The sequence below is a fragment of the Salmo salar genome, chromosome ssa10 (assembly GCF_905237065.1).
Source record: "Salmo salar chromosome ssa10, Ssal_v3.1, whole genome shotgun sequence".
NCBI classification, from domain to species: domain Eukaryota; kingdom Metazoa; phylum Chordata; class Actinopteri; order Salmoniformes; family Salmonidae; genus Salmo; species Salmo salar.
The window spans coordinates 3543951-3556295 of record NC_059451.1 but is presented as its reverse complement, the minus strand read 5'-3'; the positions used below and the strand labels follow the sequence as shown (position 1 = coordinate 3556295).

At 42.8% G+C, this 12345-nt stretch overlaps 1 protein-coding gene across 4 annotated transcripts in view; it reads right to left on the bottom strand.

Moving 5' to 3' along the window:
* The window catches only part of LOC106560708 (sex comb on midleg-like protein 2), a 48037-nt gene extending 41756 nt beyond the window's left edge, over positions 1 to 6281 (bottom strand). For 2 of the 4 annotated variants that reach the window (XR_006756880.1, XM_045687246.1), the window contains exon 1: positions 5785 to 6276. The gene's annotated coding sequence lies outside the window, so the exon portion shown is untranslated. Of the gene's footprint in view, positions 1 to 5784 lie in introns of all 4 variants that reach the window. The other 2 variants (XM_014123867.2, XM_045687247.1) reach the window with 2 other exon arrangements.
* Positions 6282 to 12345: the final 6064 nt, after the last annotated feature.

Sequence of the window (12345 nt, the reverse complement as noted above, 5' to 3'; positions counted from 1 at the left end):
CAGCAGGTATCCCTGTAGTAGCAGGTATCCCTGTAGTAGCAGGTATCCCTGTAGTAGCAGGTACCCTATAAGCAGGTACTCCTGTAGTAGTGGGTACCCTATAAGGTAGCAGGTATCTCTGTAGTAGCAGGTATCCCTGTAGTAGTGTGTACCCTATAAGGTAACAGGTACGCCTGTAGTAGTGGGTATCCTATAAGGTAACAGGTATCCCTGTAGTAGCAGCTATCCCTGTAGTAGTGGGTATCCCTGTAGTAGTGGGTACCCTATAAGGTAACAGGTATCCCTGTAGTAGTGGGTACCCTATAAGGTAACAGGTACGCCTGTAGTAGTGGGTATCCTATAAGGTAACAGGTATCCCTGTAGTAGCAGCTATCCCTGTAGTAGTGGGTATCCCTGTAGTAGTGGGTACCCTATAAGGTAACAGGTATCCCTGTAGTAGTGGGTACCCTATAAGGTAACAGGTACGCCTGTAGTAGTGGGTATCCTATAAGGTAACAGGTATCCCTGTAGTAGTGGGTAACCTATACGGTAAAAGGTATCCCTGTAGTAGCAGCTATCCCTGTAGTAGTGGGTATCCCTGTAGTAGTGGGTATCCCTGTAGTAGTGGGTATCCCTATAAGGTAACAGGTACCCCTGTAGTAGCAGGTACCCCTGTAGTAGTGGGTACCCTATAAGGTAACAGGTATCCCTGTAGTAGTGGGTACCCTATAAGGTAGCAGGTACCCTGTAGTAGTGGGTACCCTATAAGGTAACAGGTACGCCTGTAGTAGTGGGTATCCTATAAGGTAGCAGGTATCCCTGTAGTAGCAGCTATCCCTGTAGTAGTGGGTATCCCTGTAGTACTGGGTACCCTATAAGGTAACAGGTACTCCTGTAGTAGCAGGTATCCCTGTAGTAGTGGGTACACTATAATGTAACAGGTACCCCTGTAGTAGCAGGTACCCCTGTAGTAGCAGGTATCCCTGTAGTAGTGGGTACCCTATAAGCAGGTACTCCTGTAGTAGTGGGTACCCTATAAGGTAGCAGGTATCTCTGTAGTAGCAGGTATCCCTGTAGTTGTGGGTTCCCTATAAGGTAATAGGTACCCCTGTAGTAGCAGGTACACTATAAGGTAACAGGTACCCCTGTAGTAGCAGGTATCCCTGTAGTAATGGGTACACTATAAGGTAACAGGTATCCCTGTAGCAGCAGGTATCCCTGTAGCAGCAGGTATCCCTGTAGCAGCAGGTATCCCTGTAGCAGCAGGTATCCCTGTAGCAGCAGGTATCCCTGTAGCAGCAGGTATCCCTGTAGTAGTGGGTACCCTATAAGGTAACAGGTACTCCTGTAGTAGTGGGTACCCTATAAGGTAACAGGTATCCCTGTAGTAGCAGGTATCCCTGTAGTAGTGGGTACACTATAAGGTAACAGGTACCCCTGTAGCAGCAGGTATCCCTGTAGTAGCAGGTATCCCTGTAGTAGCAGGTATCCCTGTAGTAGTGGGTACCCTATAAGGTAGCAGGTACCCTGTAGTAGTGGGTATCCTATAAGGTAACAGGTATCCCTGTAGTAGTGGGTACCCTATAAGGTAACAGGTATCCCTGTAGTAGTGGGTACCCTATAAGGTAACAGGTACGCCTGTAGTAGTGGGTACCCTATAAGGTAACAGGTATCCCTGTAGTAGTGGGTACCCTATAAGGTAACAGGTACGCCTGTAGTAGTGGGTATCCTATAAGGTAGCAGCTATCCCTGTAGTAGTGGGTATCCCTGTAGTAGTGGGTATCCCTATAAGGTAACAGGTATCCCTGTAGTAGCAGGTATCCCTGTAGTAGTGGGTACCCTATAATGTAGCAGGTACCCTGTAGTAGTGGGTATCCTATAAGGTAGCAGGTACCCTGTAGTAGTGGGTACCCTATAAGGTAACAGGTATCCCTGTAGTAGCAGGTATGCCTGTAGTAGCAGGTATCCCTGTAGTAGTGGGTACCCTATAAGGTAACAGGTACTCCTGTAGTAGCAGGTATCCCTGTAGTAGTGGGTACACTATAATGTAACAGGTATCCCTGTAGCAGCAGGTATCCCTGTAGCAGCAGGTATCCCTGTAGCAGCAGGTATCCCTGTAGCAGCAGGTATCCCTGTAGCAGCAGGTATCCCTGTAGCAGAAGGTATCCCTGTAGCAGCAGGTATCCCTGTAGCAGCAGGTATCCCTGTAGTAGTGGGTACCCTATAAGGTAACAGGTATCCCTGTAGTAGTGGGTACCCCCTATAAGGTAACAGGTATCCCTGTAGTAGTGGGTACCCTATAAGGTAACAGGTATCCCTGTAGTAGCAGGTATGCCTGTAGTAGTGGGTACCCTATACGGTAACAGGTATCCCTGTAGTAGCAGCTATCCCTGTAGTAGTGGGTATCCCTATAAGGTAACAGGTATCCCTGTAGTAGCGGGTATCCCTGTAGTGGTGGGTATCCCTGTAGTAGTGGGTATCCCTGTAGTAGCGGGTATCCCTGTAGTAGCGGGTATCCCTGTAGTAGCGGGTATCCCTGTAGTAGCGGGTACACTATAAGGTAGCAGGTATCCCTGTAGTAGTGGGTACCCTATAAGGTAACATGTATCCCTGTAGTAGCAGGTATCCCTGTAGTAGTGGGTACACTATAAGGTAACAGGTATCCCTGTAGTGGTGGGTATCCTATAAGGTAACAGGTACTCCTGTAGTAGTGGTACACTATAAGGTAAATGGTATCCCTGTAGTAGCAGGTATCCCTGTAGTAGTGGGTACACTATAAGGTGACAGGTATCCCTGTAGTAGCAGGTATCCCTGTAGTAGTGGGTACCCTATAAGGTAACAGGTATCCCTGTAGTAGGAGGTATCCCTGTAGTAGGAGGTATCCCTGTAGTAGGAGGTATCCCTGTAGTAGGAGGTATCCCGGTAGTAGCGGGTATCCCGGTAGTAGCGGGTATCCCGGTCGTAGTGGGTACCCTATAAGGTAACAGGTACTCCTGTAGTAGCAGGTATCCCTGTAGTAGCAGGAATCCCTGTAGTAGTGGGTACACTATAAGGTAGCAGGTATCCTTGTAGTAGTGGGTACCCTATAAGGTAACAGGTATCCCTGTAGTAGCAGGTATCCCTGTAGTAGTGGGTACCCTGTAAGGTAACAGGTACCTCTGTAGTAGCAGGTACCCCTGTAGTAGTGGGTACCCTATAAGGTAACAGGTATCCCTGTAGTAGCAGGTATCCCTGTAGTAGTGGGTACACTATAAGGTAACAGGTATCCCTGTAGTAGCAGGTATCCCTGTAGTAGTGGGTACCCTATAAGGTAACAGGTACCCCTGTAGTAGCAGGTACCCCTGTAGTAGTGGGTACCCTATAAAGGTAGAAGGTATCCTACAGCGTAGGATTGTCACAGGAAGGCCAAAAAGATCATCAAGGACAACAACCACCCGAGCCACTGCCTGTTCACCCCACTACCATCCTGAAGGTGAGGTCAGTACATGTGCATCAAAGCTGGGGCCGAGACACTGAAAAGGTGCTTATATCTCAAGGCCATCAGACTGCTAAACAGCAGTCACTAACTCAGAGAGGCTGCTGCATATATTGAGACCCAATCACTGGCCACTTTCATAAATGGATCAGTCACTTTAAACAACGCCACTTCAATAATGTTAACATATCTTACATTACTCATCTCATATGTATATACAGTATTTTATACCATCTATTGTATCTTGCCTATGCCGGTTGGTAATTGCTCATCCATATATTTATATGTACATATTCTTAATCCATCCCTTTAGATTTGTGTATATTATGTAGTTGTTGGGGAATTGGTAGATTACTTGTTAGACATTACTGCACTGTCGGAACTAGAAGCATAAGCATTTCGCTACACTTGCATTAACATCTGCTAACCATGTGTATGTGACCAATAAAATTTGATTTGACAACACACCATATCATCGTGTGACTCCAAGCTTACTTCCATATGATGTTTTTTATATCAATATTTGCACATAAAGACGTTTCCACCGTCATTTCTCACATACTTCATTTCACAGACTCAAAAAGATCCCACCATGTCAAACGAAAAGTCTGTCAGCATTTATAAAATGTATATATTTTTTTATACAGCATGACTCGCAAGAAAACTGGATGGAAACATTCTTACTGACGTTTTTTTCAACCAGGAGGTTTTGCCCATGGGAAGGGGGGGTGCTGGCTGTAAACTGGGTATATCCAAAATCAGAATCTGATTTTACATGAGGCGTTGACAGTGGTGGAAAAAGTACTCGTGCCATACTTGAGTAAAAGTAAAAACATAACTTAATAGAAAATGACTCAAGTAAAAGTCATCCAGTAAAATAGTACTTGAGTAAAGGTCTAGAAGTATTTGGTTTTAAATATATTTAAGTATCAAAAGTAAAAGTATAATCATTTCAAATTCCTTATATTAAGCAAACCAGGCAACACCATTTTCTTGTTTTTTAATTTACTGATAGCCAATAAATAACACTCAAACATAATTTTCAAAATAAGCATTTGTGTTTAGTGAGTCTGTCAGATCAGAAGCAATATAGATGCGAATGATGTTCTCTTGATAAGTGCATGAATTGGACCATCTTCTTGTCCTGCTAAGCATTCATAATGTAACTAGTACTTTTGGGTGCCAGGGAAAATGTATGGAGTAAAAAGTACATTATTTTCTCTAGGAATGTAGTGAAATAAAGGTAGTCAAAAATATAAATAGTAAAGTAAAGATACCCCCAAAAACCTACTTAAGTTGTACTTTAAATAATGTTTTACTTAAGTACTTTACACCACTGGGCGTTATTGTTATTGTGTTACTTTTTATTTTATTCTAAATTGGTAAATATGTTCTTCTTGAACTGCACACTGTTGGTTAAGGGCTTGTCAGTCAGCATTTCACGGTAAAGTCTACACTTATTGTATTCGGCGCATGTGACAAATAAAGTCGGATTTGATAATTCTCCTTTAAATCCAGGAAGCAGCGATTCAACTTACTATTCACCAGCATTTTAATGTCAAAATACGTTCGTTACTCAACAAATACGGAGTTTCGATTAGCAACTTGTCGTCATTTGCTGCCATCACAGCCGGTATGAACTAACAAAAAAGGTCTAAAAGTGTTTACAGGTCCCTCATTTCTACCATGCCCACGTCGGAATGCATTGGATGTGCCATTTCTCCGGTTATTTAACATTTTATTATACTTTTTTGGAAGTACACACCGGCCGTGACGGCAGTAAATGACGATAGTTGCTAATCGAAACTGCATATTTTGTGAGTAACGAACGTATGTTGACATTGAAATGCTGGTGAATAGTTACGTTTTAAATGGCTGCTTCCTGGGCTTCCAGGAGACTCTGATATGGCGATTCTCCTTTAAGGCCATAACCTGGTTCAGGTGTAGTTACCACACTTCGGTTCTTGAGAGCTAACGTTAGTAGCTAGCAAAACAAATGAGTTAACTAGGGCTAAAGCTAGCTTGCTACATCATCACTGGCGTTGTCTGAAGTTAGTTATCCAGTCAGGTGTGAACTGGTGCTAGGCCAATGTAGATAGTTAGATAGCTAGCTAGATGTATAAATACATTATTAATTCTACCGAGAGTACTGGACAAACATACCTTGTTAGCTCGCTAGCTAATGTCCCTAGTACCAGCCTGCAAGTGTCTGCTTACTAGCGAGCGACCTTTTAGTTAATCTCTTCTTTTTTTTCGATTCATGACTAATTTAATTAAAATGTTCAAACCGTGGTGGTGTATGTTGTTTGGAATGAGAAGAAATGACTTACCAGGGCAGCTTTTGAACGAAATGTATCAGATCCCAACACTTTTCTCTAGCAGTCGTCAGCCGCCATATTTCGTAGTTGAGTCAGTGCGCATGCTCACCAACCTGTGGTGTAATCATTAGTCCAAACAGTTTCAAAACGAAACTTTTTCTATTGTATAAATTCAGGTTCATCCTTCCCGTTTCGCTCTGTTTGCTTCCGCTTAAGAAACTTTTTGTAATTCATTACGCCGATTCCGTTTCGTCATTGCTAAACGTTTAGAATCAGAAAGCGTTTACTCCAAACGGAAAACGTTTTTCAACTAAAACGAGAGTTTCTGTTGGACAATTTGGTCTAGGTCCTTCCCCGTTTAATTCCGGTTTTATTCGTTTAGTTCTTAAACGGTGTCCTTTGCAATACGTAATACACCTCAGTACTGTACCAAAGACAGTAGTATGAAAATATGCACAAACGAATGATGTTAGGTTTGATACTGGAACGCCGAGGCATTATGGGCGATATCAGGTCCGTCTGTTGTGGGCGCAAATTCGTCCAAAAAGAGTCGTTCCAAATTGGGCTGTGTTTAGTCCGTCCGTTTCAGCTCTACTGTACTCATTGAAAACATGAGATCCACGAAAATAATAATATATTGCATAGCCTATTTTGATTAAATTATGGCGCTTCATGGAAATATCCACAATAAAATATTGTTTCATTACAATATTAATAAAATGTTGTTTTTCGACATTTAGCTTGTCAAGTTGTCAGCTGTTTTGACATAAGGCGCAATATGACTGAACATGGGTGCCTGTAAATTTATGGGTGCACAATTTAACAACTGAATTTATAACAATTTCAATTCTATATTTTAACCACCACTTTTTTGTCAATTTTTTTTAACCAGATAGGCCAGTTGAGAACAAGATCTAATTTACAACTGCAACCTGGCCAAGATAAAGCAAAGCAGTTCAACACATATAACAACACAGAGTTACACATGGAGTAAAACAAACATACAGTCAATAACACAATAGAAAAAGCTGTATACTATGTGTGCAAATGTAGTAAGATTAGGGAGGTAAGGCAATAAATAGGCCATAGATGCGAAATAATTACAACTTAGCAATTAAACACTGGAGTGATAGATGTGCAGATGATGATGTGCAAGTAGAGATACTAGGGTGCAAAGGAGAAGAAAAAAAATAACAATATGGGGATGTGGTAGTTGGGTGGGCTATTTTCAGATGGGCTATGTACAGGTGCGGTGATCGGAAAGCTGCTCTGACAACTGGTGCTTAAAGCTAGTGAGGGAGATATAAGACTCCAGCTTCAGTGATTTTGCAATTTGTTCCAGTCATTGGCAGCAGAGAACTGGAAGGAAAGGTGGCCAAAGGAGGAGTTGGCCCTAACCCAATTGTGCGCCGCCCTATGGGACTCCCTGTCAGGCCCTGATCTGTTTCACCTGTCCTTGTGATTGTTTCCACCTCCCTCCCAGGTGTCGCCCATCTTTCCCTTTATCCCCACTTCGTCTTGTTTGTCAAGTCAACCAGCAGTTCCTGCTTTTCCCCAGTCTCTCTTTTTCTCATCCTCCTGGTTTTGACCCTTGCCTGTCCGGACTCTGAGACCGCCTGCCTGACCACTCTGCCTGACCCTGAGCCTGCCTGCCGTCCTGTACCCTTGCCCCACTACTCTGGATTATCGACCCCTGCCTGCCTTGACCTGTCATTTACCTGCCCCTGTTGCTGCAATTAACATTGTTACTTCAACACAGTCTGCACTTGGGTCTTACCTGAAACGTTATACTCCCGGTCACAGCCGGTTATGTCACAGCCTGGGATCGAACCCCAGGCTGTAGAGAAGCCGAAACACTGATGCGTCACTCGGTAGGCCCCTAAGGTTTTATATTTAATTCAAATCATTACAACTAAGATGGCGTCGACAGACCATGGCATCTCCTAAGCAACTTTGCAGTAATTTGTTTTTTTGTGTGTTATTTCTTACATTATTAGCCCAGAACATTTGTTGTGTTATTACATGCAGCCAGAAATAACTTTTGGATATCAGAGCGGCGGTAACTCACCAGCATTACGACCAGGAATACGACTTAACAAATTGGATCCTTTGTTCGTACCCCCCCAGGGCAATTGAACTTATCTCAGAGGCTGCTCCAAGTCGCTGCTGGCGGAGTAGAGGTATTCGGAGTGAACTTCTAGTCCGACTCAGGAGGTGGTCACACCATCCACCGCTTCCGAGTATATTACTCGCTAATGTTCAGTCTCTGGACAATAAAGTAGACAAGCTCAGGGTGAGGATCTCCTTCCAGAGAGACATCAGGGACTGTAACATACTCTGTTTCACGGAATCATGGCTCTCTCAGGATATATTGTCCCCGTCCATACAGCCAGCTGGGTTCTCAGTACATCACACAAACAGGAATAAAAAACTCTCCGGGAAGAAGAAGAGAGGCTGAGGTGTATGCTTCATGATTAACTACACATGACGTAAATGTGATGACATACAGAAACTCAAGTCCTTTTGTTCACCAGACCTAGAATACCTCACAATCAAATGCAGACCGTATTACCTCCCCATCATTTTGGGGGGGTTATAGTCACAGCCGTGTATATTCCCTCTCAAGCCGATACCATGACGGCCCTCAAGGAACTACACTGGGCTTTATGCAAACTGGAAACCACATAGCCTGAGGCCACATTTATTGTAGCTGGGGATTTTAACAAAGCAAATTTGAGGAAAACGCTTCAGAAGTTCAACACATTGACTGTAGTACTCGCTCAGGAAAAACACTAGATCACTGCTACTCGCCTTTTTTTAGAAATGCGTACAAGGCCCTCCCTGCCGTAAATCAGATCACGACTCCATTTTGCTCCTCCCTTCCTATAGGCAGAAACTCAAACAGAAAGTACCCGTGCTAAGGTCTATTCAATGCTGGTCTGACCTATCGGAATCAATGCTTCAAGATTGTTTTGATCACATGGACTGGAATATGTTCCGGGTAGCCTCTGAGAGTAACATTGACGCTTACACGGACACGGTGACTGAGTTCATCAGGAAGTGTATAGGGGATGTTGTTCCCACAGTGACTACAGTGGCAAGAAAAGGTCTGTGAACTCTTTGGAATTACATGGATTTCTGCCTTAAATTGGTCATAAAATTTGATCTGATCTTCATCTAAGGCACAACAATAGACCAACACAGTGTGCTTAAACTAATAACACATAAACAATTATACGTTTTCATGTCTTTATTGAACACACTGTGTAAACATTTCTAGTGCAGGTTGGAAAAAGTATACTTTGCAATAACCTCAACCAAACATTTTCTGTAGTTGCGGATGAGACCTACACAACGGTCAGGAGGAATTTTGGACCATTCATCTTTACAAAACTGTTTCAGTTCAGCAATATTCTTAGAATGTCTGGTGTGAACCGCTCTCGTGGTCATGCCACAGCATCTAAATCGGGTTGAGGTCAGGATTCAGACTGGGCCACTCCAGAAGGTGTATTTTCTTCTGTTGAAGCCATTCTGTTGTGTATTTACTAATGTGTTTTGGGTCGTTGTCCTGTTGCATCATCCAACTTCTGTTGGCTGACAGATAGCCTAACATTCTCTTACAAAATGTCTTGATAAACTTGGGAATTCATTTTTCCGTCAATGACAGCAAGCTGTCCAGGCCCTGAGGCAGCAAAGCATCTCCAAACCATGATGCTCCATCCACCATACTTTACAGTTAGAATGAGGTTTTGATGTTGGTGTGCTGTGCCTTTTTTTTCTCCACACATAGTGTTGTGTGTTCCTTCCAAACAACAAAAATTTAGTTTAATCTGTCCACAGAATATTTTGCCAGAAGCGCTGTGGAACATCCAGGTGCTCTTTTGTGAACTTGAGAGTTTTTTTATAGGGCAGGGCAGCTCTAACCAACATCTCCAATCTCGTTTCATTGATTGGGTTCCAGGTTAAAATGTAACGTTGAGATTGTTGAGATTGGTGTTTTGCGGGTACTATTTAATGAAGCTGCCAGTTGAGGACTTGTGAAGCATCTGTTTCACAAACTAGACACTCTAATGTACTTGTCCTCTTGCTCAGTTGTGCACCCGGGCCTCCCACTCCTCTTTCTATTCTGGTTAGAGCCAGTTTGCACTGTTCTGTGAAGGGAGTAGTACACAGCGTTGTACCAGATCTTCAGTTTCTTGGCAATTTCTCGCATGGAATAGCCATTTCTCAGAACAAGAATAGACTGATGAGTTTCAGAAGAAAGTACTTTGTTTCTTGGCATTTTGAGCCTGTAATCGAACCCAAAAATGCTGATGCTCCAGATACTCAACTACTCTAAAGAAGGCCAGTTTTATTGCTTCTTTAATCAGAACAACGGTTTTCAGCTGTGCTAACATAATTGCAAAAGGGTTTTCTAATGATCATTTAGCCTTTTATAATGATCAACCTGGATTAGCTAACACAACGTCCCATTGGAACATGTCGTGGAAATATTCGGGCAATCATATTTCACAAATACCGGAGCATGTGAGTTCAAATAGACTTTTTATTACTTCATAACAAAATCCGAGCTGGTTCATGAATACAACTGCCTTCCAGTCTAGACACACACGTTTTATACATTTGTCCTCCTTACGTCACACTCATAGTAACTCCTCTTAATGGCTCATCCACTCTGGCATTTAGCCACGTTATCATATTGCCTTCATATTAGGGCATGGATCCCGTAGAGCCACAGAAATAGACAAAAATAAACCTGCACTCGCCTTAAGCTAGCTTCATGCATGTAGGACCATAGTAACAGACCTTGGCACTTTACAGAAATAACCATACATGTCATCCTGCTAACTCCTCTGAAAGGGACACCCCTGTTCTGAAAAAGACCCAAGAGGTGTAACCATAGCAACAGTACATAGTTGGCCATAACACAGTTACAGGAATAACCAGTCGTGTCCAACCCCCAGATAGGTGCATGTCTAATGGTGTCTAATGACCCAGAGCACATATAGAGTGCATTTGTCTTGCTGGTTCCTTCTGAAATACATAATTGCCACATATGTACTGAAAAATGCACAATATATACAGGAGTGATGGTTGCTGATAATGGGCCTCTGTACGCCTATGTAGTCCAGGACCCAATTGCACAGGGCGGGGTTGAGACCGAGGGCCTCAAGCTTAATGATGAGCTTGGAGGGTACTATGGTGTTAAATGCTGAGCTATAGTCAATGAACAGCATTCTTACGTAGGTAGTCCTCTTGTCCAGATGTGATAGGGCAGTATGCAGTGTGATGGTGATTGCATCGTCTGTGGACCTGTTGGGGTGGTATGCAAACTGAAGTGGGTCTAGGGTGACAGGTAAGGTGGAGGTGATATGATCCTTAACTAGCCTCTCAAGGCACTTCATGATGACAGAAGTGAGTGCTTCAGGGAGATAGTAATTTAGTTCAGTTACCTTTTCATTCTTGGGTACAGGAACAATGGTGGCCATCTTGAAGCATGTGGGGACAGCAGACTGGGATAGGGAAAGATTGAATATGTCCGTAAACACTCCAGCCAGCTAGTCTGCGCATGCTCTGAGGACGCGGCTATGGATGCCGTCTGGGCCGTTAGCCTAGCAAGGGTTAACATGTTTAAATGTCTTACTCACACGTCGGCCACGGAGAAGGAGAGTAACTACAATGTTGTTGATCCATCCTCAGTTTTCTCCTATCACAGCCATTAAACTCTGTAACTGTTTTAAAGTCACCATTGTCCTCATGGTGAAATGCTTGAGCGGTTTCCTTCCTCTCCGGTAACTGAGTTAGGAAGGACACCTGTATCTTTGTAGTGACTGGGTGTATAGATACACCATCCAAATTGTAATTAATAACTTCACCATGCTCAAAATTCAGTGTCTGTTTTTTTTTATTTTACCCATCTACCAATAGCTGCCCTTCTTTGCGAAGCATTGGAAAACATCCCTGGTCTTTTTTACAATTAAACTTATTTAGCCTTGCCATTACAAAGGGGTTGAACACTTGTTGACTCAGGGCATTTCAAGTTGAAATCATAAATTATTTAGTAAACATTTCTAAAAACATCATTCCACTTTGACATTATGGGGTGTTGTGTGTAGGCCAGTGACACAAAATCTCAATTTATCCCATTTTATATGCAGGCTGTAACACAACAAAATGTGGAAAAAAGTCAAGTGGTGTGAATACTTTGTGAAAGCACTGTATACAGGATGAGGTTTCTTTGTCATGGTAACATACAAGATATGTAAGGTAGCAGAGGCCAAATAAGGAAACTCTGAGATATTTAGATAGACTTAAGCAAAATGTAGAGATACTGTATATACGTAAATACACATACATATGTATGACATATTAACTAATACATATGTGACCGACCGGCTCGATTCGGTCTTATGTAGCAACATTTTAAATGGTGTTTTTTGCATTGGATAAAAGTAGAGACTCAGAGCTAGAAAATGGTGTATCATACACTACAGTTGAGGAACAATGGGAAAGTAATTCTGCTTTGAAAGTTGATAAACTTGTAACCCCAGTTTTGAGAGAATGGCCTTGGAA